The sequence below is a fragment of the Pseudophryne corroboree genome, unplaced genomic scaffold (assembly GCF_028390025.1).
Source record: "Pseudophryne corroboree isolate aPseCor3 unplaced genomic scaffold, aPseCor3.hap2 scaffold_3118, whole genome shotgun sequence".
In the NCBI taxonomy this organism is placed as follows: Eukaryota; Metazoa; Chordata; class Amphibia; order Anura; family Myobatrachidae; genus Pseudophryne; species Pseudophryne corroboree.
The window spans coordinates 1-26,682 of NW_026969797.1; the positions used below are offsets into that span (position 1 = coordinate 1).

The window sequence follows — 26,682 nt, forward strand, 5'->3', positions numbered from 1 at the left end:
ATCATCTATGTATATCTGACTGTGCTGAGTGCTCACTGCTCACACAGCTTAATTGTGGGGGAGACTGGGGAGCAGTTATAGCAGGAGTACAGTGCACACTTTTGCTGCCAGTGTGACCACCAGTATATTGTCTGCCTGAAAAAGTTAAACACTCCTGTGGTGTTTTTTTTTTATTCTATAAATGCATTCTGCTGACAGTGTCCAGCAGGTCCGTCATACATATATTATATAAATATTTACCTGCAGTAGTGTTATATTTTTTTTTTCATCTTTATCATCTCTATATTAGCAGACGCAGTACGGTAGTCCACGGCTGTGGCTATCTCTGTGTCGTCAGTGCTCGTCCATAATTGTATACCTACCTACCTGTGGTGGGTTTTTTTTTTCTATCTTCTTCATACTAGTAGTTTAGGAGTCTACTGACAGTGTCCACCAGGTCCATCATTATATTATATACCTACAGTAGTAATATATTTATTATATTATCTATACTAGCAGACGCAGTACGGTAGTCCACGGCTGTGGCTATCTCTGTGTCGTCAGTGCTCATCCATAATTGTATACCTAACTACCTGTGGTGGGGTTTTTTTTTTATCTTCTTCATACTAGTAGTTTAGCAGTCTGCTGACAGTGTCCACCAGGTCCGTCATTATATTATATACCTACAGTAGTAATATATTTATTATATTATCTATACTAGCAGATGCAGTACGGTAGTCCACGGCTGTACCTACCTCTGTGTCGTCAGTGCTCGTCCATAATTGTATACCTACCTGTGGTGGGGTTTTTTTTTCTATCTTCTTCATACTAGTAGTTTAGGAGTCTGCTGACAGTGTCCACCAGGTCCGTCATTATATTATATACCTACAGTAGTAATATATTTAGTATATTATCTATACTAGCAGACGCAGTACGGTAGCCCACGGCTGTACCTACCTCTGTGTCGTCACTCGTCCATAATTGTATACCTAACTGTGGTGGTTTTTTTTTTCTATCTTCTTCATACTAGTAGTTTAGCAGTCTGCTGACAGTGTCCACCAGGTCCGTCATTATATTATATATACCTACAGTAGTTATATATATTTTTTTTTATATCATTAATTATCATCTCTATACTAGCAGACGCAGTACGGTAGGCCACGGCTGTGGCTATCTCTGTGTCGTCAGTGCTCGTCCATAATTGTATACCTACCTACCTGTGGTGGAAGTTTTTTTCTATCTTCTTCATACTAGTAGTTTAGCAGTCTGCTGACAGTGTCCACCAGGTCCGTCATTATATTATATATACCTACAGTAGTTATATATATATTTTTTTTTATATCATTAATTATCATCTCTATACTAGCAGACGCAGTACGGTAGTCCACGGCTGTAGCTACCTCTGTGTCGTCAGTCACTCGTCATCCATAAGTATACTAGTATCCATCCATCTCCATTGTTTACCTGAGGTGCCTTTTAGTTGTGCCTATTAAAATATGGAGAACAAAAATGTTGAGGTTCCAAAAATAGGGAAAGATCAAGATCCACTTCCACCTCGTGCTGAAGCTGCTGCCACTAGTCATGGCCGAGACGATGAAATTCCATCAACGTCGTCTGCCAAGGCCGATGCCCAATGTCATAGTACAGAGCATGTAAAATCCAAAACACAAAAGATCAGTAAAAAAATGACTCAAAAATCTAAATAAAAATCGTCGGAGGAGAAGCGTAAACTTGCCAATATGCCATTTACCACACGGAGTGGCAAGGAACGGCTGAGGCCCTGGCCTATGTTCATGGCTAGTGGTTCAGCTTCACATGAGGATGGAAGCACTCAGTCTCTCTCTAGAAAAATGAAAAGACTTAAGCTGGCAAAAGCACAGCAAAGAACTGTGCGTTCTTCAAAATCACAAATCCACAAGGAGAGTCCAATTGTGTCGGTTGCGATGCCTGACCTTCCCAACACTGGACGTGAAGAGCATGCACCTTCCACCATTTGCACGCCCCCTGCAAGTGCTGGAAGGAGCACCCGCAGTCCAGTTCCTGATAGTCAGATTGAAGATGTCAGTGTTGAAGTACACCAGGATGAGGAGAATATGGGTGTTGCTGGCGCTGGGGAGGAAATTGACAAGGAGGATTCTGATGGTGAGGTGGTTTGTTTAAGTCAGGCACCCGGCGAGACACCTGTTGTCCGTGGGAGGAATATGGCCATTGACATGCCTGGTGAAAATACCAAAAAAATCAGCTCTTCGGTGTGGAAGTATTTCAACAGAAATGCGGACAACAGGTGTCAAGCCGTGTGTTGCCTTTGTCAAGCTGTAATAAGTAGGGGTAAGGACGTTAACCACCTCGGAACATCCTCCCTTATACGTCACCTGCAGCGCATTCATCATAAGTCAGTGACAAGTTCAAAAACTTTGGGCGACAGCGGAAGCAGTCCACTGACCAGTAAATCCCTTCCTCTTGTAACCAAGCTCACGCAAACCACCCCACCAACTCCCTCAGTGTCAATTTCCTCCTTCCCCAGGAATGCCAATAGTCCTGCAGGCCATGTCACTGGCAATTCTGACGAGTTCTCTCCTGCCTGGGATTCCTCCGATGCATCCTTGAGTGTAACGCCTACTGCTGCTGGCGCTGCTGTTGTTGCTGCTGGGAGTCGATGGTCATCCCAGAGGGGAAGTCGTAAGACCACTTTTACTACTTCCAACAAGCAATTGACTGTCCAACAGTCCTTTGCGAGGAAGATGAAATATCACAGCAGTCATCCTGCTGCAAAGCGGATAACTGAGGCCTTGGCATCCTGGGCAGTGAGAAACGTGGTTCCGGTATCCATCATTACTTCAGAGCCAACTATAGACTTGATTGAGGTACTGTGTCCCCGGTACCAAATACTATCTAGGTTCCATTTCTCTAGGCAGGCGATACCGAAAATGTACACAGACCTCAGAAAAAGACTCACCAGTGTCCTAAAAAATGCAGTTGTACCCAATGTCCACTTAACCACGGACATGTGGACAAGTGGAGCAGGGCAGACTCAGGACTATATGACTGTGACAGCCCACTGGGTAGATGTATTGACTCCCGCCGCAAGAACAGCAGCGGCGGCACCAGTAGCAGCATCTCGCAAACGCCAACTCTTTCCTAGGCAGGCTACGCTTTGTATCACCGCTTTCCAGAATACGCACACAGATGAAAACCTCTTACGGCAACTGAGGAAGATCATCACAGAATGGCTTACCCCAATTGGACTCTCCTGTGGATTTGTGGCATCGGACAACGCCAGCAATATTGTGCGTGCATTATATCTGGGCAAATTCCAGCACGTCCCATGTTTTGCACATACCTTGAATTTGGTGGTGCAGAATTATTTAAAAAACGACAGGGACGTGCAAGAGATGCTGTCGGTGGCCACAAGAATTGCGGGACACTTTCGGCGTACAGGCACCACGTACAGAAGACTGGAGCAACACCAAAAACGCCTGAACCTGCCCTGCCATCATCTGAAGCAAGAAGTGGAAACGAGGTGGAATTCAACCCTCTATATGCTTCAGAGGATGGAGGAGCAGCAAAAGGCCATTCAAGCCTATACATCTGACCACGATATAGGAGGTGGAATGCACCTGTCTCAAGCGCAGTGGAGAATGATTTCAACGTTGTGCAAGGTTCTGCAACCTTTTGAACTTGCCACACGTGAAGTCAGTTCAGACACTGCCAGCCTGAGTCAGGTCATTCCCGTCATCAGGCTTTTGCAGAAGAAGCTGGAGACATTGAAGGAGGAGCTAAGACAGAGCGATTCCGCTAGGCATGTGGGACTTGTGGATGGAGCCCTTCATTCGCTTAACCAGGATTCACGGGTGGTCAATCTGTTGAAATCAGAGCACTACATTTTGGCCACCGTGCTCGATCCTAGATTTAAAACCTACGTTGTATCTCTCTTTCCGGCAGACACAAGTCTGCAGGGGTTCAAAGACCTGCTGGTGAGAAAATTATCAAGTCAAGCGGAACTTGATCGGTCAACAGCTCCTCCTTCACATTCTCCCGCAATTGGGGGTGCGAGGAAAAGGCTCAGAATTCCGAGCCCACCCGCTGGCGGTGATGCAGGGCAGTCTGGAGCGACTGCTGATGCTGACATCTGGTCCGGACTGAAGGACCTGCCAACGATTACGGACATGTCGTCTACTGTCACTGCATATGATTCTCTCACCATTGAAAGAATGGTGGAGGATTATATGAGTGACCGCATCCAAGTAGGCACGTCAGACAGTCCGTACGTATACTGGCAGGAAAAAGAGGCAATTTGGAGGCCCTTGCACAAACTGGCTTTATTCTACCTAAGTTGCCCTCCCACAAGTGTGTACTCCGAAAGAGTGTTTAGTGCCGCCGCTCACCTTGTCAGCAATCGGCGTACGAGGTTACTTCCAGAAAATGTGGAGAAGATGATGTTCATTAAAATGAATTATAATCAATTGCTCCGTGGAGACATTGACCAGCAGCAATTGCCTCCACAAAGTATACAGGGAGCTGAGATGGTGGATTCCAGTGGGGACGAATTGATAATCTGTGAGGAGGGGGATGTACACGGTGATGAATCGGAGGATGATGATGAGGTGGACATCTTGCCTCTATAGAGCCAGTTTGTGCAAGGAGAGATTTATTGCTTCTTTTTTGGTGGGGGTCCAAACCAACCCGTCATTTCAGTCACAGTCGTGTGGCAGACCCTGTCACTGAAATGATGGGTTGGTTAAAGTGTGCATGTCCTGTTTATACAACATAAGGGTGGGTGGGAGGGCCCAAGGCAATTCCACCTTGCACCTCTTTTTTCTTTTATTTTTCTTTGCGTCATGTGCTGTTTGGGGAGTGTTTTTTGGAAGGGCCATCCTGCGTGACACTGCAGTGCCACTCCTAGATGGGCCAGGTGTTTGTGTCGGCCACTTGGGTCGCTGAGCTTAGTCACACAGCTACCTCATTGCGCCTCTTTTTTTCTTTGCGTCATGTGCTGTTTGGGGAGTGTTTTTTGGAAGGGCCATCCTGCGTGACACTGCAGTGACACTCCTAGATGGGCCAGGTGTTTGTGTCGTCCACTTGGGTCGCTGAGCTTAGTCACACAGCTACCTCATTGCGCCACTTTTTTTCTTTGCGTCATGTGCTGTTTGGGGAGTGTTTTTTGGAAGGGCCATCCTGCGTGACACTGCAGTGCCACTCCTAGATGGGCCAGGTGTTTGTGTCGGCCACTTGGGTCGCTGAGCTTAGTCACACAGCTACCTCATTGCGCCTCTTTTTTTCTTTGCGTCATGTGCTGTTTGGGGAGTGTTTTTGGAAGGGCCATCCTGCGTGACACTGCAGTGCCACTCCTAGATGGGCCAGGTGTTTGTGTCGGCCACTTGGGTCGCTGAGCTTAGTCACACAGCTACCTCATTGCGCCTCTTTTTTTCTTTGCGTCATGTGCTGTTTGGGGAGTGTTTTTTGGAAGGGCCATCCTGCGTGACACTGCAGTGCCACTCCTAGATGGGCCAGGTGTTTGTGTCGGCCACTTGGGTCGCTGAGCTTAGTCACACAGCTACCTCATTGCGCCTCTTTTTTTTTTGCGTCATGTGCTGTTTGGGGAGTGTTTTTTGGAAGGGCCATCATGCGTGACACTGCAGTGCCACTCCTAGATGGGCCAGGTGTTTGTGTCGGCCACTTGGGTCACTGAGCTTAGTCATCCAGCGACCTCGGTGCAAATTTTAGGACTAAAAATAATATTGTGAGGTGTGAGGTGTTAAGAATAGACTGAAAATTAGTGGAAATTATGGTTATTGAGGTTAATAATACTTTGGGATCAAAATGACTCCCAAATTCTATGATTTAAGCTGTTTTTTAGGGTTTTTTGAAAAAAACACCCGAATCCAAAACACACCCGAATCCGACAAAAAAAATTCGGTGAGGTTTAGCCAAAACGCGTTCAAACCCAAAACACGGCCGCGGAACCGAACCCAAAACCAAAACACAAAACCCGAAAAATTTCCGGTGCACATCTCTAGTGGCCATGCCATGTCACTGTGCAGGAGCCAGCACCGCTCACACACTAGTCCCCGGTGCAGCCCCCAACCCCCGGGACACCCGGAGCAACAAAATGTAGATTCAGGCCACCAGGCCACGCCCCTACCTATGAAACCATGCCTCCTTTTTACCATTGCGCTGCTTATCTGCGCGCACTGCATTACAATCTCCCTCGCCACCTCTCTGGGTGTCACCAGTGATAGTGACACCTCTGCCATGCTTGTAGCAGCTGGTCCTAAGATCTACGCCTCAAGCTCTGAGTGTTTGCCCTTGTGACTTGTTGATCATCATAGCAAAGCAGATGCTTACAGAAAACTGCAGGGGCTTAGATTGAAAATAAAAAAAATTGATGGGTATAAGGTAGAGAGGAGCGGGTTCGGTTCTCCGAGAACCGAATTCCCCACGAACCCCACGAACTCCTCCTCCGAGGCAGGCTCGGTTGTTCCCGCCTGACTCGGAAAACCTGAACAAGGGAAAATGTCATCATCCCGCTGTCGGATTCTCGCGAGATTCGGATTCCATATAAAGAGCTGCGCGTTGCCGCCATTTTTACTCGTGCATTGAAGAGAGAGCGGAGAGGACGTGGCTATGTTCTCTCAGTGGAAATCTCAATATCAGTGCTCAGTATCAGTGGATACTTATTGCTGCTCAGTAATACTAGTAGTGTGTCTCTCCTGCTCAGTGTCAGTTCTCAGTAGTATCCTCATCAGTGCTCAGTATCACTGCTCATTGTCTTGTGCTGCATTGTTGTGCTCAGCATACTACAGTACATTACTAATAGTCCAGTGCTGCATCTTGCTGCTCAGTGTCAGTTCTAGTATCCTCATCAGTGCTCACTATCACTGCTCATTGCATTGTGGTGTTCTGTATACTACAGTAACATAGTAATATAGTAACATATAGTAACATAGTTTTTGAGGTTGAATAGAGGCAAATTGCCCATCGTGTTCAACCTGTTTTAAGTTGTGATGATTCTACATACTTGCTGAATAATGTTTTATGACTAGTTAGCTACTACAACTCATGTTACCCCCGGATTAACCATGTTGATATTTTAAGTATTATAACCTTGGATAGCTTTTTCATTCAGAAATGTATCCATTCCTTTTTTAAATCCAATTACAGAGTCCGCCATTACCACCTTCCCTGGCAGGGAATTCCACATCCTGATTGCCCTAACAGTGAAGATCATAGTATCTCACCTGGCAGGTAAGTAGGAGTTGGGCCAGAGCTGTGGAGGATTGCTGCTCGGGCACCCCCTGTCAAATGAAGGAGATCCAACTGAGGCAGCACAAGGGAACTCTCGAAAGAAGAACAAGGCTAGAGGAAGATCTGAGACAAAGAAATCTGACTTTTACCAGAGCTGACCAGAGGAAAGCACAAACACAGTCCCCCACTACCACAAATAATGCAGTCGAGTTTCCCACATTTGGGGAAATCACAGGGGTCAGCATACCCAGAATGCAATGAATGAACCTCACCCTGGGAGAACAATCTTCATGACCATGGTATCGCCTATGCAAAATAAGTATGATTTGGGATAGGGCTGGGGAGGGCCGCTGCTCAGGCACATCTCTGTCAAGTAAAGGAGATTCAAATGAGGCAGCACAAGGGAACTCTCATCTGGGGACAACAACTGCAGGGAGAACACATATTTTCAGATGAACATGGGAGGGCAGAAGGCTGCCTAATACTGAAGCACCCCCAAACAACAAACCAAATGCAACAACTAGTACAAGCATTCCTGGGGGAAGTTCTGCAGAAGACGGATTTGCATACGGTGATGTCATCCAAGCAGTGGGCCAAAGTTGGCTGGATCCCTCATCTGCATATGAAAAGAGAAAAGGGGTATGCAGGGCATGGCGGCCTTTTGCGGCGCTTGGATGACCCTTAGTTCGCATTAAACACCCCCACCCTCCTTCGGTGTGGGGCTCATGTTGACAATGCCCCAGCCCCTGAAGCATTCAAGCTGATTTCTTACAGCAGCTTGGCACTGTAACAGCTCCAGAGCTGCTCTGTAAGGCAAGTAAAAGGGTGTGTAGTTTGCATTGTGCATTGGAAGGCACAAAGTAAGCAGACAGGAGGAGAAGTCAGGATAGTGCACAAGGGTATAAAAGGGAGGGGCTCAAGAAAAAAGAAGTGGAAACAGACAGCAAACTAGGCTGGAGAGAGACCTGAGACAAAGAGATCTGAATTATACGAGAGCCGACCAGGGGAAACACAAATTATGCAGTCAAGTTTCCCACATTTGGGGAAATCGCAGGGGCAGCACACCCAGAGTGCAATGGGTGAGCCTTGCCCTGGAAGAAGCACCTTCATGATCATAGTATCTCACCTGGCAGGTAAGTAGGAGTTGGGCTTGAGCTGGGGAGGGTCGCTGCTCGGGCACCCCCCTGTCAAGTGAAGGAGATCCAACTGAGGCAGCACAAGGGAACTCTCGAAAGAAGAACAAGGCTAGAGGAAGATCTGAAACAAAGAAATCTGACTTTTACCAGAGCTGACCAGAGGAAAACACAAACACAGTCCCCCACTACCACAAATAATGCAGTCGAGTTACCCACATTTGGGGAAATCACAGGGGTCAGCATACCCAGAATGCAATGAATGAACCTCACCCTGGGAGAATAATCTTCATGACCATGGTATCTCATATGCAAAATAAGTATGATTTGGGATAGGGCTGGGGAGGGCCGCTGCTCAGGCACATCTCTGTCAAGTAAAGGAGATTCAACTGAGGCAGCACAAGGGAACTCTCATCTGGGGACAACAACTGCAGGGAGAACACATATTTTCAGATGAACATGGGAGGGCAGAAGGCTGCCTAATACTGAAGCACCCCCAAACAACAAACCAAATGCAACAACTAGTGCAAGCATTCCTGGGGGAAGGCCTGCCGCAGATGGATTTGCATATGGTCATGTCATCCAAGCAGTGGGTCAAAGTTGGCTTCAACCCTCGTCTGCATATGAAAAGAGAAAAGGGGCGTGCAGGGCATGGCGGCCTTTTGCGGTGCTTGGATGACACTTAGTTTGCATGAAACACCCCCACCCTCCTTCGGTGTGGGTCTCATGTTGGCCATGCCCCAGCCCCTGAAGCATTCAAGCTGATTTCTTGCAGCAGCTTGGCACTGTAACAGCTCCAGAGCTGCTCTGTAAGGCAAGTAAAAGGGTGTGGGCCCTGCAGCACTACCTGTAGTTTGCATTGTGCATTGGAAGGCACAAAGTAAGCAGACAGGAGGAGAAGTCAGGATAGTGCACAAGGGTATAAAAGGGAGGGGCTCAAGAAAAAAGAAGTGGAAACAGACAGCAAACTAGGCTGTAGAGAGACCTGAGACAAAGAGATCTGAATTATACGAGAGCCGACCAGGGGAAACACAAATTCTGCAGTCAAGTTTCCCACATTTGGGGAAATCGCAGGGGCAGCACACCCAGAGTGCAATGGGTGAGCCTTGCCCTGGGAGAAGCACCTTCATGATCATAGTATCTCACCTGGCAGGTAAGTAGGAGTTGGGCTAGAGCTGGGGAGGGTCGCTGCTCGGGCACCCCCCTGTCAAGTGAAGGAGATCCAACTGAGGCAGCACAAGGGAACTCTCGAAAGAAGAACAAGGCTAGAGGAAGATCTGAGACAAAGAAATCTGACTTTTACCAGAGCTGACCAGAGGAAAACACAAACACAGTCCCCCACTACAACAAATAATGCAGTCGAGTTTCCCACATTTGGGGAAATCACAGGGGTCAGCATACCCAGAATGCAATGAATGAACCTCACCCTGGGAGAACAATCTTCATGACCATGGTATCTCCTATGCAAAATAAGTATGATTTGGTATAGGGCTGGGGAGGGCCGCTGCTCAGGCACATCTCTGTCAAGTAAAGGAGATTCAACTGAGGCAGCACAAGGGAACTCTCATCTGGGGACAACAACTGCAGGGAGAACACATATTTTCAGATGAACATGGGAGGGCAGAAGGCTGCCTAATACTGAAGCACCCCCAAACAACAAACCAAATGCAACAACTAGTGCAAGCATTCCTGGGGGAAGGCCTGCAGCAGATGGATTTGCATATGGTGATGTCATCCAAGCAGTGGGTCAAAGTTGGCTTCAACCCTCGTCTGCATATGAAAAGAGAAAAGGGGCGTGCAGGGCATGGCGGCCTTTTGCGGCGCTTGGATGACCCCTAGTTCGCATTAAACACCTCCACCCTCCTTCGGTGTGGGGCTCATGTTGGCTATGCCACAGCCCCTGAAGCATACAAGCTGATTTCTTGCAGCAGCTGGGCACTGTAACAGCTCCAGAGCTGCTCTGTACGGCAAGTAAAAGGGTGTGGGCCCTGCAGCACTACCTGTAGTTTGGAAGGCACAAAGTAAGCAGACGGGAGAAGTCAGGATAGTGCGCAAGGGCATAGAAGGGAGCAGCTCAAGAAAAGAGAAGTGGAAACAGACAGCAAACTAGGCTGGAGAGAGACCTGAGACAAAGAGATCTGAATTATACGAGAGCCGACCAGGGGAAACACAAATTATGCAGTCAAGTTTCCCACATTTGGGGAAATCGCAGGAGCAGCACACCCAGAGTGCAATGGGTGAGCCTTGCCCTGGGAGAAGCACCTTCATGATCATAGTATCTCACCTGGCAGGTAAGTAGGATTTGGGCTAGAGCTGGGGAGGGTCGCTGCTCGGGTACCCCCCTGTCAAGTGAAGGAGATCCAACTGAGGCAGCACAAGGGAACTCTCGAAAGAAGAACAAGGCTAGAGGAAGATCTGAGACAAAGAAATCTGACTTTTACCAGAGCTGACCAGAGGAAAGCACAAACACAGTCCCCCACTACCACAAATAATGCAGTCGAGTTTCCCACATTTGGGGAAATCACAGGGGTCAGCATACCCAGAATGCAATGAATGAACCTCACCCTGGGAAAACAATCTTCATGACCATGGTATCGCCTATGCAAAATAAGTATGATTTGGGATAGGGCTGGGGAGGGCCGCTGCTCAGGCACATCTCTGTCAAGTAAAGGAGATTCAACTGAGGCAGCACAAGGGAACTCTCATCTGGGGACAACAACTGCAGGGAGAACACATATTTTCAGATGAACATGGGAGGGCAGAAGGCTGCCTAATACTGAAGCACCCCCAAACAACAAACCAAATGCAACAACTAGTGCAAGCATTCCTGGGGGAAGGCCTGCAGCAGATGGATTTGCATATGGTGATGTCATCCAAGCAGTGGGTCAAAGTTGGCTTCAACCCTCGTCTGCATGTGAAAAGAGAAAAGGGGCGTGCAGGGCATGGCGGCCTTTTGCGGCGCTTGGATGACCCCTAGTTCGCATTAAACACCTCCACCCTCCTTCGGTGTGGGGCTCATGTTGGCTATGCCTCAGCCCCTGAAGCATTCAAGCTGATTTCTTGCAGTAGCTGGGCTCTGTAACAGCTCCAGAGCTGCTCTGTACGGCAAGTAAAAGGGTGTGGGCCCTGCAGCACTACCTGTAGTTTGCATTGTGCATTGGAAGGCACAAAGTAAGCAGACGGGAGAAGTAAGGATAGTGCGCAAGGGCATAGAAGGGAGCGGCTCAAGAAAAGAGAAGTGGAAACAGACAGCAAACTAGGCTGGAGAGAGACCTGAGACAAAGAGATCTGAATTACATGAGAGCCGACCAGGGAACACTCAAATTATGCAGTCAAGTTTCCCACATTTGGGGAAATCGCAGGGGCAGCACACCCAGAGTGCAATGGGTGAGCCTTGCCCTGGGAGAAGCACCTTCATGATCATAGTATCTCACCTGGCAGGTAAGTAGGAGTTGGGCTAGAGCTGGGGAGGGTCGCTGCTCGGGCACCCCCCTGTCAAGTGAAGGAGATCCAACTGAGGCAGCACAAGGGAACTCTCGAAAGAAGAACAAGGCTAGAGGAAGATCTGAGACAAAGAAATCTGACTTTTACCAGAGCTGACCAGAGGAAAACACAAACACAGTCCCCCACTACAACAAATAATGCAGTCGAGTTTCCCACATTTGGGGAAATCACAGGGGTCAGCATACCCAGAATGCAATGAATGAACCTCACCCTGGGAGAACAATCTTCATGACCATGGTATCTCCTATGCAAAATAAGTATGATTTGGGATAGGGCTGGGGAGGGCCGCTGCTCAGGCACATCTCTGTCAAGTAAAGGAGATTCAACTGAGGCAGCACAAGGGAACTCTCATCTGGGGACAACAACTGCAGGGAGAACACATATTTTCAGATGAACATGGGAGGGCAGAAGGCTGCCTAATACTGAAGCACCCCCAAACAACAAACCAAATGCAACAACTAGTGCAAGCATTCCTGGGGGAAGGCCTGCAGCAGATGGATTTGCATATGGTGATGTCATCCAAGCAGTGGGTCAAAGTTGGCTTCAACCCTCGTCTGCATATGAAAAGAGAAAAGGGGCGTGCAGGGCATGGCGGCCTTTTGCGGCGCTTGGATGACCCCTAGTTCGCATTAAACACCTCCACCCTCCTTCGGTGTGGGGCTCATGTTGGCTATGCCACAGCCCCTGAAGCATACAAGCTGATTTCTTGCAGCAGCTGGGCACTGTAACAGCTCCAGAGCTGCTCTGTACGGCAAGTAAAAGGGTGTGGGCCCTGCAGCACTACCTGTAGTTTGGAAGGCACAAAGTAAGCAGACGGGAGAAGTCAGGATAGTGCGCAAGGGCATAGAAGGGAGCAGCTCAAGAAAAGAGAAGTGGAAACAGACAGCAAACTAGGCTGGAGAGAGACCTGAGACAAAGAGATCTGAATTATACGAGAGCCGACCAGGGGAAACACAAATTATGCAGTCAAGTTTCCCACATTTGGGGAAATCGCAGGAGCAGCACACCCAGAGTGCAATGGGTGAGCCTTGCCCTGGGAGAAGCACCTTCATGATCATAGTATCTCACCTGGCAGGTAAGTAGGATTTGGGCTAGAGCTGGGGAGGGTCGCTGCTCGGGTACCCCCCTGTCAAGTGAAGGAGATCCAACTGAGGCAGCACAAGGGAACTCTCGAAAGAAGAACAAGGCTAGAGGAAGATCTGAGACAAAGAAATCTGACTTTTAACAGAGCTGACCAGAGGAAAGCACAAACACAGTCCCCCACTACCACAAATAATGCAGTCGAGTTTCCCACATTTGGGGAAATCACAGGGGTCAGCATACCCAGAATGCAATGAATGAACCTCACCCTGGGAAAACAATCTTCATGACCATGGTATCGCCTATGCAAAATAAGTATGATTTGGGATAGGGCTGGGGAGGGCCGCTGCTCAGGCACATCTCTGTCAAGTAAAGGAGATTCAACTGAGGCAGCACAAGGGAACTCTCATCTGGGGACAACAACTGCAGGGAGAACACATATTTTCAGATGAACATGGGAGGGCAGAAGGCTGCCTAATACTGAAGCACCCCCAAACAACAAACCAAATGCAACAACTAGTGCAAGCATTCCTGGGGGAAGGCCTGCAGCAGATGGATTTGCATATGGTGATGTCATCCAAGCAGTGGGTCAAAGTTGGCTTCAACCCTCGTCTGCATGTGAAAAGAGAAAAGGGGCGTGCAGGGCATGGCGGCCTTTTGCGGCGCTTGGATGACCCCTAGTTCGCATTAAACACCTCCACCCTCCTTCGGTGTGGGGCTCATGTTGGCTATGCCTCAGCCCCTGAAGCATTCAAGCTGATTTCTTGCAGTAGCTGGGCTCTGTAACAGCTCCAGAGCTGCTCTGTACGGCAAGTAAAAGGGTGTGGGCCCTGCAGCACTACCTGTAGTTTGCATTGTGCATTGGAAGGCACAAAGTAAGCAGACGGGAGAAGTAAGGATAGTGCGCAAGGGCATAGAAGGGAGTGGCTCAAGAAAAGAGAAGTGGAAACAGACAGCAAACTAGGCTGGAGAGAGACCTGAGACAAAGAGATCTGAATTACATGAGAGCCGACCAGGGAACACTCAAATTATGCAGTCAAGTTTCCCACATTTGGGGAAATCGCAGGGGCAGCACACCCAGAGTGCAATGGGTGAGCCTTGCCCTGGGAGAAGCACCTTCATGATCATAGTATCTCACCTGGCAGGTAAGTAGGAGTTGGGCTAGAGCTGGGGAGGGTCGCTGCTCGGGCACCCCCCTGTCAAGTGAAGGAGATCCAACTGAGGCAGCACAAGGGAACTCTCGAAAGAAGAACAAGGCTAGAGGAAGATCTGAGACAAAGAAATCTGACTTTTACCAGAGCTGACCAGAGGAAAACACAAACACAGTCCCCCACTACAACAAATAATGCAGTCGAGTTTCCCACATTTGGGGAAATCACAGGGGTCAGCATACCCAGAATGCAATGAATGAACCTCACCCTGGGAGAACAATCTTCATGACCATGGTATCTCCTATGCAAAATAAGTATGATTTGGGATAGGGCTGGGGAGGGCCGCTGCTCAGGCACATCTCTGTCAAGTAAAGGAGATTCAACTGAGGCAGCACAAGGGAACTCTCATCTGGGGACAACAACTGCAGGGAGAACACATATTTTCAGATGAACATGGGAGGGCAGAAGGCTGCCTAATACTGAAGCACCCCCAAACAACAAACCAAATGCAACAACTAGTGCAAGCATTCCTGGGGGAAGGCCTGCAGCAGATGGATTTGCATATGGTGATGTCATCCAAGCAGTGGGTCAAAGTTGGCTTCAACCCTCGTCTGCATATGAAAAGAGAAAAGGGGCGTGCAGGGCATGGCGGCCTTTTGCGGCGCTTGGATGACCCCTAGTTCGCATTAAACACCTCCACCCTCCTTCGGTGTGGGGCTCATGTTGGCTATGCCACAGCCCCTGAAGCATACAAGCTGATTTCTTGCAGCAGCTGGGCACTGTAACAGCTCCAGAGCTGCTCTGTACGGCAAGTAAAAGGGTGTGGGCCCTGCAGCACTACCTGTAGTTTGGAAGGCACAAAGTAAGCAGACGGGAGAAGTCAGGATAGTGCGCAAGGGCATAGAAGGGAGCAGCTCAAGAAAAGAGAAGTGGAAACAGACAGCAAACTAGGCTGGAGAGAGACCTGAGACAAAGAGATCTGAATTATACGAGAGCCGACCAGGGGAAACACAAATTATGCAGTCAAGTTTCCCACATTTGGGGAAATCGCAGGAGCAGCACACCCAGAGTGCAATGGGTGAGCCTTGCCCTGGGAGAAGCACCTTCATGATCATAGTATCTCACCTGGCAGGTAAGTAGGATTTGGGCTAGAGCTGGGGAGGGTCGCTGCTCGGGTACCCCCCTGTCAAGTGAAGGAGATCCAACTGAGGCAGCACAAGGGAACTCTCGAAAGAAGAACAAGGCTAGAGGAAGATCTGAGACAAAGAAATCTGACTTTTACCAGAGCTGACCAGAGGAAAGCACAAACACAGTCCCCCACTACCACAAATAATGCAGTCGAGTTTCCCACATTTGGGGAAATCACAGGGGTCAGCATACCCAGAATGCAATGAATGAACCTCACCCTGGGAAAACAATCTTCATGACCATGGTATCGCCTATGCAAAATAAGTATGATTTGGGATAGGGCTGGGGAGGGCCGCTGCTCAGGCACATCTCTGTCAAGTAAAGGAGATTCAACTGAGGCAGCACAAGGGAACTCTCATCTGGGGACAACAACTGCAGGGAGAACACATATTTTCAGATGAACATGGGAGGGCAGAAGGCTGCCTAAAACTGAAGCACCCCCAAACAACAAACCAAATGCAACAACTAGTGCAAGCATTCCTGGGGGAAGGCCTGCAGCAGATGGATTTGCATATGGTGATGTCATCCAAGCAGTGGGTCAAAGTTGGCTTCAACCCTCGTCTGCATGTGAAAAGAGAAAAGGGGCGTGCAGGGCATGGCGGCCTTTTGCGGCGCTTGGATGACCCCTAGTTCGCATTAAACACCTCCACCCTCCTTCGGTGTGGGGCTCATGTTGGCTATGCCTCAGCCCCTGAAGCATTCAAGCTGATTTCTTGCAGTAGCTGGGCTCTGTAACAGCTCCAGAGCTGCTCTGTACGGCAAGTAAAAGGGTGTGGGCCCTGCAGCACTACCTGTAGTTTGCATTGTGCATTGGAAGGCACAAAGTAAGCAGACGGGAGAAGTAAGGATAGTGCGCAAGGGCATAGAAGGGAGCGGCTCAAGAAAAGAGAAGTGGAAACAGACAGCAAACTAGGCTGGAGAGAGACCTGAGACAAAGAGATCTGAATTACATGAGAGCCGACCAGGGAACACTCAAATTATGCAGTCAAGTTTCCCACATTTGGGGAAATCGCAGGGGCAGCACACCCAGAGTGCAATGGGTGAGCCTTGCCCTGGGAGAAGCAACTTCATGATCATAGTATCTCACCTGGCTGGTAAGTAGGAGTTGGGCTAGAGCTTGGGAGGGTCGCTGCTCGGGCACCCCCCTGTCAAGTGAAGGAGATCCAACTGAGGCAGCACAAGGGAACTCTCGAAAGAAGAACAAGGCTAGAGGAAGATCTGAGACAAAGAAATATGACTTTTACCAGAGCTGACCAGAGGAAAGCACAAACACAGTCCCCCACTACCACAAATAATGCAGTCGAGTTTCCCACATTTGGGGAAATCACAGGGGTCAGCATACCCAGAATGCAATGAATGAACCTAACCCTGGGAGAACAATCTTCATGACCATGGTATCTCCTATGCAAAATAAGTATGATTTGGGATAGGGCTGGGGAGGGCCGTTGCTCAGGCACATCTCTGTCAAGTAAGTTGCATTTGATTTGTTGTTTGGGGGTGCTTCAGTATTAGGCAGCCTTCTGCCCTACCATGTTCATCTGAAAATATGTGTTCTCCCTGCAGTTGTTGTCCCCAGATGAGAGTTCCCTTGTGCTGCCTCAGTTGAATCTCCTTTTGGAGAAGACCTCAATAAGATTGTAGCTGATCTGGCTACTGCTAAAACAGCTTGCCTACCTAGTATGACTCCTACCACGCAGAAGGCTAAAAGTACTTTTCTTGGCCCTTTCATCTTCCAGGTAAAGCGTACCCAAGGTCAGGCATACCCAAAGCAAGCTCATGTTTCCAGACCTGCCAAGCCCAGACTGAAGCAATCCTGGGCTGCCCATCAGCCTGCTTCCAAAACGGACAAGCCTGCCGCATGACGGTGCAGGCCTCCCTCTGGGGGATCCCAGGGTGGGGGGCCCGACTTCTAGGTTTGGCAAAGAAAGGTATAATTCTAAGCTAGAGAATTCTGTTTGGAGCTCACCTTGCACTTTGTGAAGAAATAATCAGCATTGTGGCTGAGCAGATACATGTAGTGTGTGGCTGCAAACTGCATGGATCTGCTGCGTTGTAATGCTGATTCTTTTTTTTTTGCAAAGTACCAATAGCTTCATATAATGTTCACAATTTTTATGCAGGATCAAATAGCTCAATAGGTAGGGTGTTTGATTAGAATTCAACAGGTTATAGGTTTGAATCCTGGGTATGGTAGTTTGAGATGTGTTATTTAATAAAGTATGTTGTTCTGACTGCTGGCATCCTATCACCTGGGATATCATACTAAATAAATGGAGGTGATCAAATTTTTTTTTTTAACTAGGGACAATTTCCAGATACTTCTCTTTATAACTGAGATTGCCCCCTGGAACTTCACATCAGTTGACAACTATGCATGAGTGGGCAGTGCTTGCCCTGGATCTGCCCACCCATTTATGTGCCGTCATAAAATAAAGCATGACTGACAGTTATCCTGGGCGTACACTACACAATTATCTGTCAGGCTATCTATCCAGTCTGGATGGATGGAATGAAAATCTGGTAATGTATTGGAGCAAATGTCAATTAGCCATTTGCTCCCAAACACTAGAAAAGTGGTCAAAAATGGTCATTACACAAATTGGTTAAACCCAAAATTTAACCAATTTGTTTAGGGGACCATTTTTGTCCATTTTTTAGTGTTTGAGAGTAAATCGTTGATGGTCATTTGCTCACATAGATAACCGGATTTCTATTCCAACCAGCCAGTGTTGGAGAGATGGTCTGCCAGATTACATAATGCATACCAGAGCCATAACTAGACTTTTTGGATCCCTGTGACAGAGAATTATATGCCCCCCCCCCCCCTCCCTCCCTCCCTCCCCATTTTTTCAATATGGACAAAAGGTGCATGCCTTGTGGGGAAGGGGCATAACAAGATTGGTCTCAGAGAAAGCACATGAGATATGAAGATATATCTAGTATACTTGACACTCAATGGTTTGTGGTATTGCCGGGGTGCCCTCCTTAAATGCATATACAGTCACACATGGCATGTTTGTGTAAATGGCATATCAGCAGTCAGCACTAACTGGTGACATGCCATTTGTACAAGTAAGCCATGTGTGACTAATATATACAAACATACACCTCAAACTATCATACCCAGGATTCAAACCTATAACCTGTTGAATTCTAATCAAACACCCTGCCCATTGAGCTACTTGATCCTGCATTTATTCTAACCTCCAAAAACAGATTCAGTTGCATTTTCCAGCGTGTATTGTTTGCGCCTTTGCAAATGTCTTACATCGACAAACTTATTTAGTACTATTTTGCAAATAGGGTTACATTGTCGCAACATTGTGTTCCCTAATTGCTTGAATTTTTAAATGCAAAAATTGATAAAGACACCTGATAATTGCTCTGTGGAGTCTTATTTTGTGTCTACTTCTTATCTACATTTAATTCCCTACCTCTAATCAAGGCATTTTTAAATGCTGGGCGCTGCCAGGACGTGAGGCCTACCTAGTCTTTAGATCTGAATTTGAATGTACTTGTGAACTAACTTAATTTCCTACTTCTAAATTCATTCCTAAATTCACTACTTACATTAATCCTGTAGTTGGGCATTTTGAGCCTTCAATTGTGGGCATTGTTTTGTGTCCAGACCAGCAGCTGGTGGTGTGCATTTGCTGGAAAGGCATCGAAGACCTCCGATATGCTGCATCTCCTGATGTGTGTCTGCCTCAAGTGGCTGTCAGCAAATGCATGCTAGACACCCCATTCCAAGCTGATTGTGACATCACGGAACATGCATCATAGAACAGGCATGCTAGAACATGGGTCTTCAACCTGCGACCCTCCAGCTGCTGTGGAACTACATATCCCAGCATGCCCTGCCTCAGTTTTAGCATACCTTAATAGCAAAACTGTGGCAGGGCATGCTGGGATGTGTAGTTTCACAGCAGCTGGAGGGCCACAGGATGAAGACCCATGTGCTAGAACCAAACCGCAGGTACATTGAATGCTAGCAAGCTGAATGTTTAAATCCTTTTTGTTCCGCAGCATTCCAATGCGGAAGATTCCATGGAACCAGAGATTATTCCATTGAGAAGGACATGCTGCCTGGATGACTGCACTGTGCAAATTAAATCACGGAGCTAGTTGGCTTGTGGGTGGCTCTGGTGACTGGGTGGTTGGGTGGGCGGTATGTCGGAGGTGGAGCACATGCAAATGAATGTGTATCATCCAGCTAGTGAGAGAGAAAACTAATGCAGGAGTGTGCCTGTTTGTCAGTGAGTTATGCACCTTGCCAGACGTCAAATCTACATGGAGCAACTGGAGGGGACAAGAGCAGGTTTGGAAAATATAGACAGAAGAGCATATATGCTGGCGCATTCTCCATGATTGTGTCAGCTTATGTTTTGGTGCACTGCACTTTCCTCCACTAAGTTTTAGCCATTTTGTTTAAACGCAAGTGTAGTTGCTTCTCGCTCTTTTGGCTGTGATATTGTATCGTGGTTGAAGAGTCTGCTGGAGGGATTGTTTTCTTCATTGGCAAGAGACTGAAGATATTCCAGGATGGAAGGCTTGGGAACACTATCTGTTTTTCAGTTGTGGAAGAGTTGAAAGACCGGATTGGACTACATTCTATAGTAAAGGGTATTTTTGTATTTATTAATCCTCCCTTTATATGTGTCTGTCTTTCAATAAAGCTTTGGGCTTGTGATTCCGTCACCCTCTTACACTCCACACCCATAGCCTTATTAACTATTGTATTGTTTAAATGTATAGTGCAGTTCATGATTTATAGTGTAGGCTGGCCTGTGCTGTAGTTCTTGAACTGTACTATACCGACAGCATTTGTATTGTGTTTTGGCTGTGCTGCAACACAGTACTTATGTGTGTAATGTTTATGTATGTTTTTTTTGCTTCTTTATGTCAATAAAGACTGCTTTTTCAATCCAATATCTGAAAACAATCAATGTTTATCTTTGATGGCAATAGAAGTGGTATGATATTTGCTGCTTTTGAAAGGCAATATCTGATATGTCCCCTATCTGGGAACCATATATTAAATGGCTTTTCAGAAAAGGGAGATGGGAGAAGAGCTTTCAGTACTTGTAGGACCGATGCACATTTCCTATTCAAGCCTCCAAAAACAGATTCAGTTGCATTTTCCAGCGTGTTTTGGATGCGCCTTTGCAAATGTCTTACATCGACAAACTTATTTAGTACTATTTTGCAAATAGGGTTACATTGTTGCAACATTGTGTTCCCTAATTGCTTGATTTTTTAAATGCAACAATTGATAAAAACACCTGATAACTGCTCTGCGGAGTCTTATTTTGTGTCTACTTCTTATCTACATTTAATTCCGTACCTCTAATCAAGGCATTTTTAAATGCTGGCGGCTGCCAGGACGTGAGGCCTACCTAGACTTTAGATCTGAATTTGAATGTACTTGTGAACTAACTTAATTTCCTACTTCTAAATTCATTCCTAAATTCACTACTTACATGAATCCTGTAGTTGGGCATTTTGGGACTTCGATTGTGGGCATTGTTTTGTGTCCAGACCAGCAGCAGGTGGTGTGCATTTGCTGGAAAGGCATCGAAGACCTCCGATATGCTGCATCTCCTGATGTGTGTCTCCCTCAAGTGGCTGTCAGCAAATGCCTGCTAGACACCCCATTCCAAGCTGATTGTGACATCACGGAACATGCATCATAGAACAGGCATGCTAAAACATGGGTCTTCAACCTGCGACCCTCCAGCTGCTGTGGAACTACACATCCCAGCATGCCCTGCCTCAGTTTTAGCATACCTTAATAGCAAAACTGTGGCTGGGCATGCTGGGATGTGTAGTTTCACAGCAGCTGGAGGGCCACAGGATGAAGACCCATGTGCTAGAGCCAAGCCACAGGTACATTGAATGCTAGCAAGCTGAATATTTAAATCCTTTTTGTTCCGCAGCATTCCAATGCGGAAGATTCCATGGAACCAGAGATCCTTCCATTGAGAAGGACATGCTGCCTGGATGACTACACTGTGCAAATTAAATCACGGAGCCAGTTGGTTTGTGGGTGGCTCTGGTGACTGGGTGGTTGGGTGGGTGGTGTGTCGGAGGTGGAGCACATGCAAATGATTGTGTATCATCCAGCTAGTGAGAGAGAAAACTCATGCAGGAGTGTGCCTGCTTGTCAGTGGGTTATGCACCTTGCCAGACGTTAAATCTACATAGAGCAGCTGGAGGGGACAAGAGCAGGTTTGCAAAATATAGATAGAAGAGCATATATGCTGGCGCATTCTCCATGATTGTGTCAGCTTATGTTTTGGTGCACTGCACTTTCCTCCACTAAGTTTTAGCCATTTTTGTTAAGCTCAAGTGTAGTTGCTTCTCGGCCTTTTGGCTGTGATCTTGTATTGTGGTTGAAGGGTCTGCTGGAGGGAGGGATTGCTTTCTTCATTGGCGAAAGACCAAAGATATTCCAGGATGGAAGGCTTGGGAACACTATCCGTTTTTCAATTGTGGAAGAGTTGAAAGACCGGATTGGACTACATTCTGTAGTAAAGGATGTCTTTCTATTTATTAATCCTCCCCTTATATGTGTCAGTCTTTCAATAAAGCTTCGGGCTTGTGATTCCCTCACCCTCTTACACTCCACACCCATAGCCTTATTAACTGTTGTATTATTGTACAGTTTAAATGTATAGTGCAGTTCATGATTTATAGTGTAGGCTGGCCTGTGCTGTAGTTCTTGAACTGTACTATACCGTCAGCATTTCTATTGTGTTTTGGCTGTGCCGCAACGCGGTACTTATGTGTGTAATGTTTATGTATGTTTTTTTGCTTCTTTATGTGCATCGGTCCTACAAGTACTGAAAGCTCTTCTCCCATCTCCCTTTTCTGAAAAGCCATTTAATATATGGTTCCCAGATAGGGGACATATCAGATATTGGATTTCAAAAGCATCAAATATCATACCACTTTTATTGCCATCAAAGATAAACATTGATTGTTTTCAGATATTGGCTTGAAAAAGCAGTCTTTATTGGCATAAAAAAAAACATACATAAACATTACACACATAAATACAGTGTTGCAGCACAGCCAAAACACAATACAAATGCTGACGGTATAGTACAGTTCAAGAACTACAGCACAGGCCAGCCTACACTATAAATCATGAACTGCACTATACATTTAAACTATACAATAATACAACAGTTAATAAGGCTATGGGTGTGGAGTGTAAGAGGGTGAGGGATTCACAAAACCGAAGCTTTATTGTAACACAGACACATATAAGGGGAGGGTCAATAAATAGAAAGATATCCTTTACTATAGAATGTAGTCCAATCCGACCTCTGTGCTCTTCCACAACTGAAAAACAGATAGTGTTCCCAAGCCTTCCATCCTGGAATATCTTTGGTCTTTCGCCAATGAAGAAAACAATCCCTCCCTCCAGCAGACCCTTCAACCACGATACAAGATCACAGCCATAAGGCCGAGAAGCAACTACACTTGAGCTTAACAAAAATGGCTAAAACTTAGTGGAGGAAAGTGCAGTGCACCAAAACATAAGCTGACACAATCATGGAGAATGCGCCAGCATATATGCTCTTCTATCTATATTTTGCAAACCTGCTCTTGTCCCCTCCAGCTGCTCTATGTAGATTTAACGTCTGGCAAGGTGCATAACCCACTGACAAGCAGGCACACTCCTGCATGAGTTTTCTCTCTCACTAGCTGGATGATACACAATCATTTGCATGTGCTCCACATCCGACACACCACCCACCCAACCACCCAGCTCTAGCTGGCTTGGCTCTAGCACATGGGTCTTCATCCTGTGGCCCTCCAGCTGCTGTGAAACTACACATCCCAGCATGCCCTGCCACAGTTTTGCTATTAAGGTATGCTAAAACTGAGGCAGGGCATGCTGGGATGTGTAGTTCCACAGCAGCTGGAGGGTCGCAGGTTGAAGACCCATGTTTTAGCATGCCTGTTCTATGATGCATGTCTAGCAGGCATTTGCTGACAGCCACTTGAGGGAGACACACATCAGGAGATGCAGCATATCGGAGGTCTTCGATGCCTTTCCAGCAAATGCACACCACCTGCTGCTGGTCTGGACACAAAACAATGCCCACAATCGAAGTCCCAAAATGCCCAACTACAGGATTCATGTAAGTAGTGAATTTAGGAATGAATTTAGAAGTAGGAAATTAAGTTAGTTCACAAGTACATTCAAATTCAGATCTAAAGACTAAACACAAAACACAAAATAAGACTCCACAGAGCAATTATCAGGTGTCTTTATCAATTGTTGCATTTAAAAAATCAAGCAATTAGGGAACACAATGTTGCGACAATCTAACCCTATTTGCAAAATAGTACTAAATAAGTTTGTCGATGTAAGACATTTGCAAAGGCGCAAACAAAACACGCTGGAAGATGCAACTGAATCTGTTTTTGGAGGTTAGAATAGATGCAGGATCAAGTAGCTCAATGGGTAGGGTGTTTGATTAGAATTCAACAGGTTATAGGTTTGAATCCTGGGTATGATAGTTTGAGGTGTTATTTAATAAAGCATGTTTATATATTAGTCACACATGGCTTACTTGTACAAATGGCATGTCACCAGTTAGTGCTGACTGCTGATATGCCATTTGCACAAACATGCCATGTGTGACTGTATATGCATTTAAGGAGTGCACCCCGGCAATACCACAAACCATTGAGTGCCAAGTATACTAGATATATCTTCATATCTCATGTGCTTTCTCTGAGACCAATCTTGTTATGCCCCTTCCCCAGAAGGCATGCACCTTTTGTCCATATTGCAAAAATGGGGAGGGGGGGGGGCATATAATTATCTGTCACAGAGCACCAAAAAGTCTAGTTATGGCTCTGGTATGCATTATGTAATCTGGCAGACCATCTCTCCTTTACTTGACAGAGATGTGCCTGAGCAGCGGCCCTCCCCAGCCCTATCCCAAATCATACTTATTTTGCATAGGAGATACCATGGTCATGAAGATTGTTCTCCCAGGGTGAGGTTCATTCATTGCATTCTGGGTATGCTGACCCCTGTGATTTCCCCAAATGTGGGAAACTCGACTGCATTATTTGTGGTAGTGGAGGACTGTGTTTGTGCTTTCCTCTGGTCAGCTCTGGTAAAAGTCAGATTTCTTTGTCTCAGATCTTCCTCTAGCCTTGTTCTTCTTTCGAGAATTCCCTTGTGCTGCCTCAGTTGGATCTCCTTCACTTGACAGGGGGGTACCCGAGCAGCGACCCTCCCCAGCTCTAGCCCAACTGCTACTTACCTGCCAGGTGAGATACTATGATCATGAAGGTGCTTCTCCCAGGGCAAGGCTCACCCATTGCACTCTGGGTGTGCTGCTCCTGCGATTTCCCCAAATGTGGGAAACTTGACTGCATAATTTGTGTTTCCCCTGGTCGGCTCTCGTATAATTCAGATCTCTTTGTCTCAGGTCTCTCTCCAGCCTAGTTTGCTGTCTGTTTCCACTTCTCTTTTCTTGAGCCGATCCCTTCTATGCCCTTGCGCACTATCCTTACTTCTCCCGTCTGCTTACTTTGTGCCTTCCAAAGCACAATGCAAACTACAGGTAGTGCTGCAGGGCCCACACCCTTTTACTTGCCGTACAGAGCAGCTCTAGAGCTGTTACAGTGCCCAGCTGCTGCAAGAAATCAGCTTGTATGCTTCAGGGGCTGGGGCATAGCCAACATGAGCCCCACACCGAAGGAGGGTGGAGGTGTTTAATGCGAACTAGGGGTCATCCAAGCGCCGCAAAAGGCCGCCATGCCCTGCACGCCCCTTTTCTCTTTTCATATGCAGACGAGGGTTGAAGCCAACTTTGACCCACTGCTTGGATGACATCACCATATGCAAATCCATCTGCTGCAGGCCTTCCCCCAGGAATGCTTGCACTAGTTGTTGCATTTGGTTTGTTGTTTGGGGGTGCTTCAGTATTAGGCAGCCTTCTGCCCTCCCATGTTCATCTGAAAATATGTGTTCTCCCTGCAGTTGTTGTCCCCAGATGAGAGTTCCCTTGTGCTGCCTCAGTTGAATCTCCTTTACTTGACAGAGATGTGCCTGAGCAGCGGCCCTCCCCAGCCCTATCCCAAATCATACTTATTTTGCATAGGAGATACCATGGTCATGAAGATTGTTCTCCAAGGGTGAGGTTCATTCATTGCATTCTGGGTATGCTGACCCCTGTGATTTCCCCAAATGTGGGAAACTCGACTGCATTATTTGTTGTAGTGGGGGACTGTGTTTGTGTTTTCCTCTGGTCAGCTCTGGTAAAAGTCACATTTCTTTGTCTCAGATCTTCCTCTAGCCTTGTTCTTCTTTCGAGAGTTCCCTTGTGCTGCCTCAGTTGGATCTCCTTCACTTGACAGGGGGGTGCCCGAGCAGCGACCCTCCCAAGCTCTAGCCCAACTCCTACTTACCTGCCAGGTGAGATACTATGATCATGAAGGTGCTTCTCCCAGGGCAAGGCTCACCCATTGCACTCTGGGTGTGCTGCCCCCTGCGATTTCCCCAAATGTGGGAAACTTGACTGCAGAATTTGTGTTTCCCCTGGTCGGCTCTCGTGTAATTCAGATCTCTTTGTCTCAGGTCTCTCTCCAGCCTAGTTTGCTGTCTGTTTCCACTTCTTTTTTCTTGAGCCCCTCCCTTTTATACCCTTGTGCACTATCCTGACTTCTCCTCCTGTCTGCTTACTTTGTGCCTTCCAATGCACAATGCAAACTACAGGTAGTGCTGCAGGGCCCACAACCTTTTACTTGCCTTACAGAGCAGCTCTGGAGCTGTTACAGTGCCAAGCTGCCGCAAGAAATCAGCTTGAATGCTTCAGGGGCTGGGGCATGGCCAACATGAGACCCACACCGAAGGAGGGTGGGGGTGTTTAATGCAAACTAAGGGTCATCCAAGCGCCGCAAAAGGCCGCCATGCCCTGCACGCCCCTTTTCTCTTTTCATATGCAGATGAGGGTTGAAGCCAACTTTGACCCACTGCTTGGATGACATCACCATATGCAAATCCATCTGCGGCAGGCCTTCCCCCAGGAATGCTTGCACTAGTTGTTGCATTTGGTTTGTTGTTTGGGGGTGCTTCAGTATTAGGCAGCCTTCTGCCCTCCCATGTTCATCTGAAAATATGTGTTCTCCCTGCAGTTGTTGTCCCCAGATGAGAGTTCCCTTGTGCTGCCTCAGTTGAATCTCCTTTACTTGACAGAGATGTGCCTGAGCAGCGGCCCTCCCCAGCCCTATTCCAAATCATACTTATTTTGCATAGGAGATACCATGGTCATGAAGATTATTCTCCCAGGGTGAGGTTCATTCAATGCATTCTGGGTATGCTGACCCCTGTGATTTCCCCAAATGTGGGTAACTCGACTGCATTATTT

At 47.1% G+C, this 26,682-nt stretch overlaps 21 non-coding genes and 1 pseudogene across 21 annotated transcripts; 5 read left to right on the forward strand and 17 right to left on the reverse strand.

The window, feature by feature from the left end:
- Positions 1 to 7,383: 7,383 nt before the first annotated feature.
- On the reverse strand, positions 7,384 to 7,547 carry LOC135017161 (U1 spliceosomal RNA). Its single transcript, XR_010215022.1, has one exon. It is a non-coding gene; the product is annotated as a U1 spliceosomal RNA (small nuclear RNA).
- Positions 7,548 to 8,202: 655 nt separating this feature from the next.
- LOC135017155 (U1 spliceosomal RNA) lies at positions 8,203 to 8,365 on the reverse strand. The gene has a single exon (XR_010215017.1). It is a non-coding gene; the product is annotated as a U1 spliceosomal RNA (small nuclear RNA).
- A 152-nt stretch (positions 8,366 to 8,517) lies between these two features.
- Positions 8,518 to 8,681, reverse strand: LOC135017148 (U1 spliceosomal RNA). The gene has a single exon (XR_010215010.1). It is a non-coding gene; the product is annotated as a U1 spliceosomal RNA (small nuclear RNA).
- A 674-nt stretch (positions 8,682 to 9,355) lies between these two features.
- On the reverse strand, positions 9,356 to 9,518 carry LOC135017158 (U1 spliceosomal RNA). The gene has a single exon (XR_010215020.1). It is a non-coding gene; the product is annotated as a U1 spliceosomal RNA (small nuclear RNA).
- Positions 9,519 to 9,670: 152 nt separating this feature from the next.
- On the reverse strand, positions 9,671 to 9,834 carry LOC135017144 (U1 spliceosomal RNA). Its single transcript, XR_010215006.1, has one exon. It is a non-coding gene; the product is annotated as a U1 spliceosomal RNA (small nuclear RNA).
- A 659-nt stretch (positions 9,835 to 10,493) lies between these two features.
- On the reverse strand, positions 10,494 to 10,656 carry LOC135017150 (U1 spliceosomal RNA). The gene has a single exon (XR_010215012.1). It is a non-coding gene; the product is annotated as a U1 spliceosomal RNA (small nuclear RNA).
- A 152-nt stretch (positions 10,657 to 10,808) lies between these two features.
- LOC135017162 (U1 spliceosomal RNA) lies at positions 10,809 to 10,972 on the reverse strand. Its single transcript, XR_010215023.1, has one exon. It is a non-coding gene; the product is annotated as a U1 spliceosomal RNA (small nuclear RNA).
- Positions 10,973 to 11,643: 671 nt separating this feature from the next.
- LOC135017156 (U1 spliceosomal RNA) lies at positions 11,644 to 11,806 on the reverse strand. Its single transcript, XR_010215018.1, has one exon. It is a non-coding gene; the product is annotated as a U1 spliceosomal RNA (small nuclear RNA).
- A 152-nt stretch (positions 11,807 to 11,958) lies between these two features.
- LOC135017145 (U1 spliceosomal RNA) lies at positions 11,959 to 12,122 on the reverse strand. The gene has a single exon (XR_010215007.1). It is a non-coding gene; the product is annotated as a U1 spliceosomal RNA (small nuclear RNA).
- Positions 12,123 to 12,781: 659 nt separating this feature from the next.
- Positions 12,782 to 12,944, reverse strand: LOC135017151 (U1 spliceosomal RNA). The gene has a single exon (XR_010215013.1). It is a non-coding gene; the product is annotated as a U1 spliceosomal RNA (small nuclear RNA).
- A 152-nt stretch (positions 12,945 to 13,096) lies between these two features.
- Positions 13,097 to 13,260, reverse strand: LOC135017163 (U1 spliceosomal RNA). Its single transcript, XR_010215024.1, has one exon. It is a non-coding gene; the product is annotated as a U1 spliceosomal RNA (small nuclear RNA).
- A 671-nt stretch (positions 13,261 to 13,931) lies between these two features.
- LOC135017157 (U1 spliceosomal RNA) lies at positions 13,932 to 14,094 on the reverse strand. The gene has a single exon (XR_010215019.1). It is a non-coding gene; the product is annotated as a U1 spliceosomal RNA (small nuclear RNA).
- A 152-nt stretch (positions 14,095 to 14,246) lies between these two features.
- LOC135017146 (U1 spliceosomal RNA) lies at positions 14,247 to 14,410 on the reverse strand. Its single transcript, XR_010215008.1, has one exon. It is a non-coding gene; the product is annotated as a U1 spliceosomal RNA (small nuclear RNA).
- Positions 14,411 to 15,069: 659 nt separating this feature from the next.
- Positions 15,070 to 15,232, reverse strand: LOC135017152 (U1 spliceosomal RNA). Its single transcript, XR_010215014.1, has one exon. It is a non-coding gene; the product is annotated as a U1 spliceosomal RNA (small nuclear RNA).
- Positions 15,233 to 15,384: 152 nt separating this feature from the next.
- Positions 15,385 to 15,548, reverse strand: LOC135017143 (U1 spliceosomal RNA). Its single transcript, XR_010215005.1, has one exon. It is a non-coding gene; the product is annotated as a U1 spliceosomal RNA (small nuclear RNA).
- Positions 15,549 to 16,219: 671 nt separating this feature from the next.
- Positions 16,220 to 16,382, reverse strand: LOC135017159 (U1 spliceosomal RNA). The gene has a single exon (XR_010215021.1). It is a non-coding gene; the product is annotated as a U1 spliceosomal RNA (small nuclear RNA).
- A 152-nt stretch (positions 16,383 to 16,534) lies between these two features.
- Positions 16,535 to 16,698, reverse strand: LOC135017153 (U1 spliceosomal RNA). The gene has a single exon (XR_010215015.1). It is a non-coding gene; the product is annotated as a U1 spliceosomal RNA (small nuclear RNA).
- Positions 16,699 to 24,249: 7,551 nt separating this feature from the next.
- LOC135017142 (U1 spliceosomal RNA) lies at positions 24,250 to 24,413 on the forward strand. The gene has a single exon (XR_010215004.1). It is a non-coding gene; the product is annotated as a U1 spliceosomal RNA (small nuclear RNA).
- Positions 24,414 to 24,565: 152 nt separating this feature from the next.
- LOC135017154 (U1 spliceosomal RNA) lies at positions 24,566 to 24,728 on the forward strand. Its single transcript, XR_010215016.1, has one exon. It is a non-coding gene; the product is annotated as a U1 spliceosomal RNA (small nuclear RNA).
- Positions 24,729 to 25,399: 671 nt separating this feature from the next.
- LOC135017147 (U1 spliceosomal RNA) lies at positions 25,400 to 25,563 on the forward strand. Its single transcript, XR_010215009.1, has one exon. It is a non-coding gene; the product is annotated as a U1 spliceosomal RNA (small nuclear RNA).
- A 152-nt stretch (positions 25,564 to 25,715) lies between these two features.
- LOC135017149 (U1 spliceosomal RNA) lies at positions 25,716 to 25,879 on the forward strand. Its single transcript, XR_010215011.1, has one exon. It is a non-coding gene; the product is annotated as a U1 spliceosomal RNA (small nuclear RNA).
- Positions 25,880 to 26,553: 674 nt separating this feature from the next.
- On the forward strand, positions 26,554 to 26,682 carry LOC135017160 (U1 spliceosomal RNA; annotated as a pseudogene; the record flags this gene model as incomplete).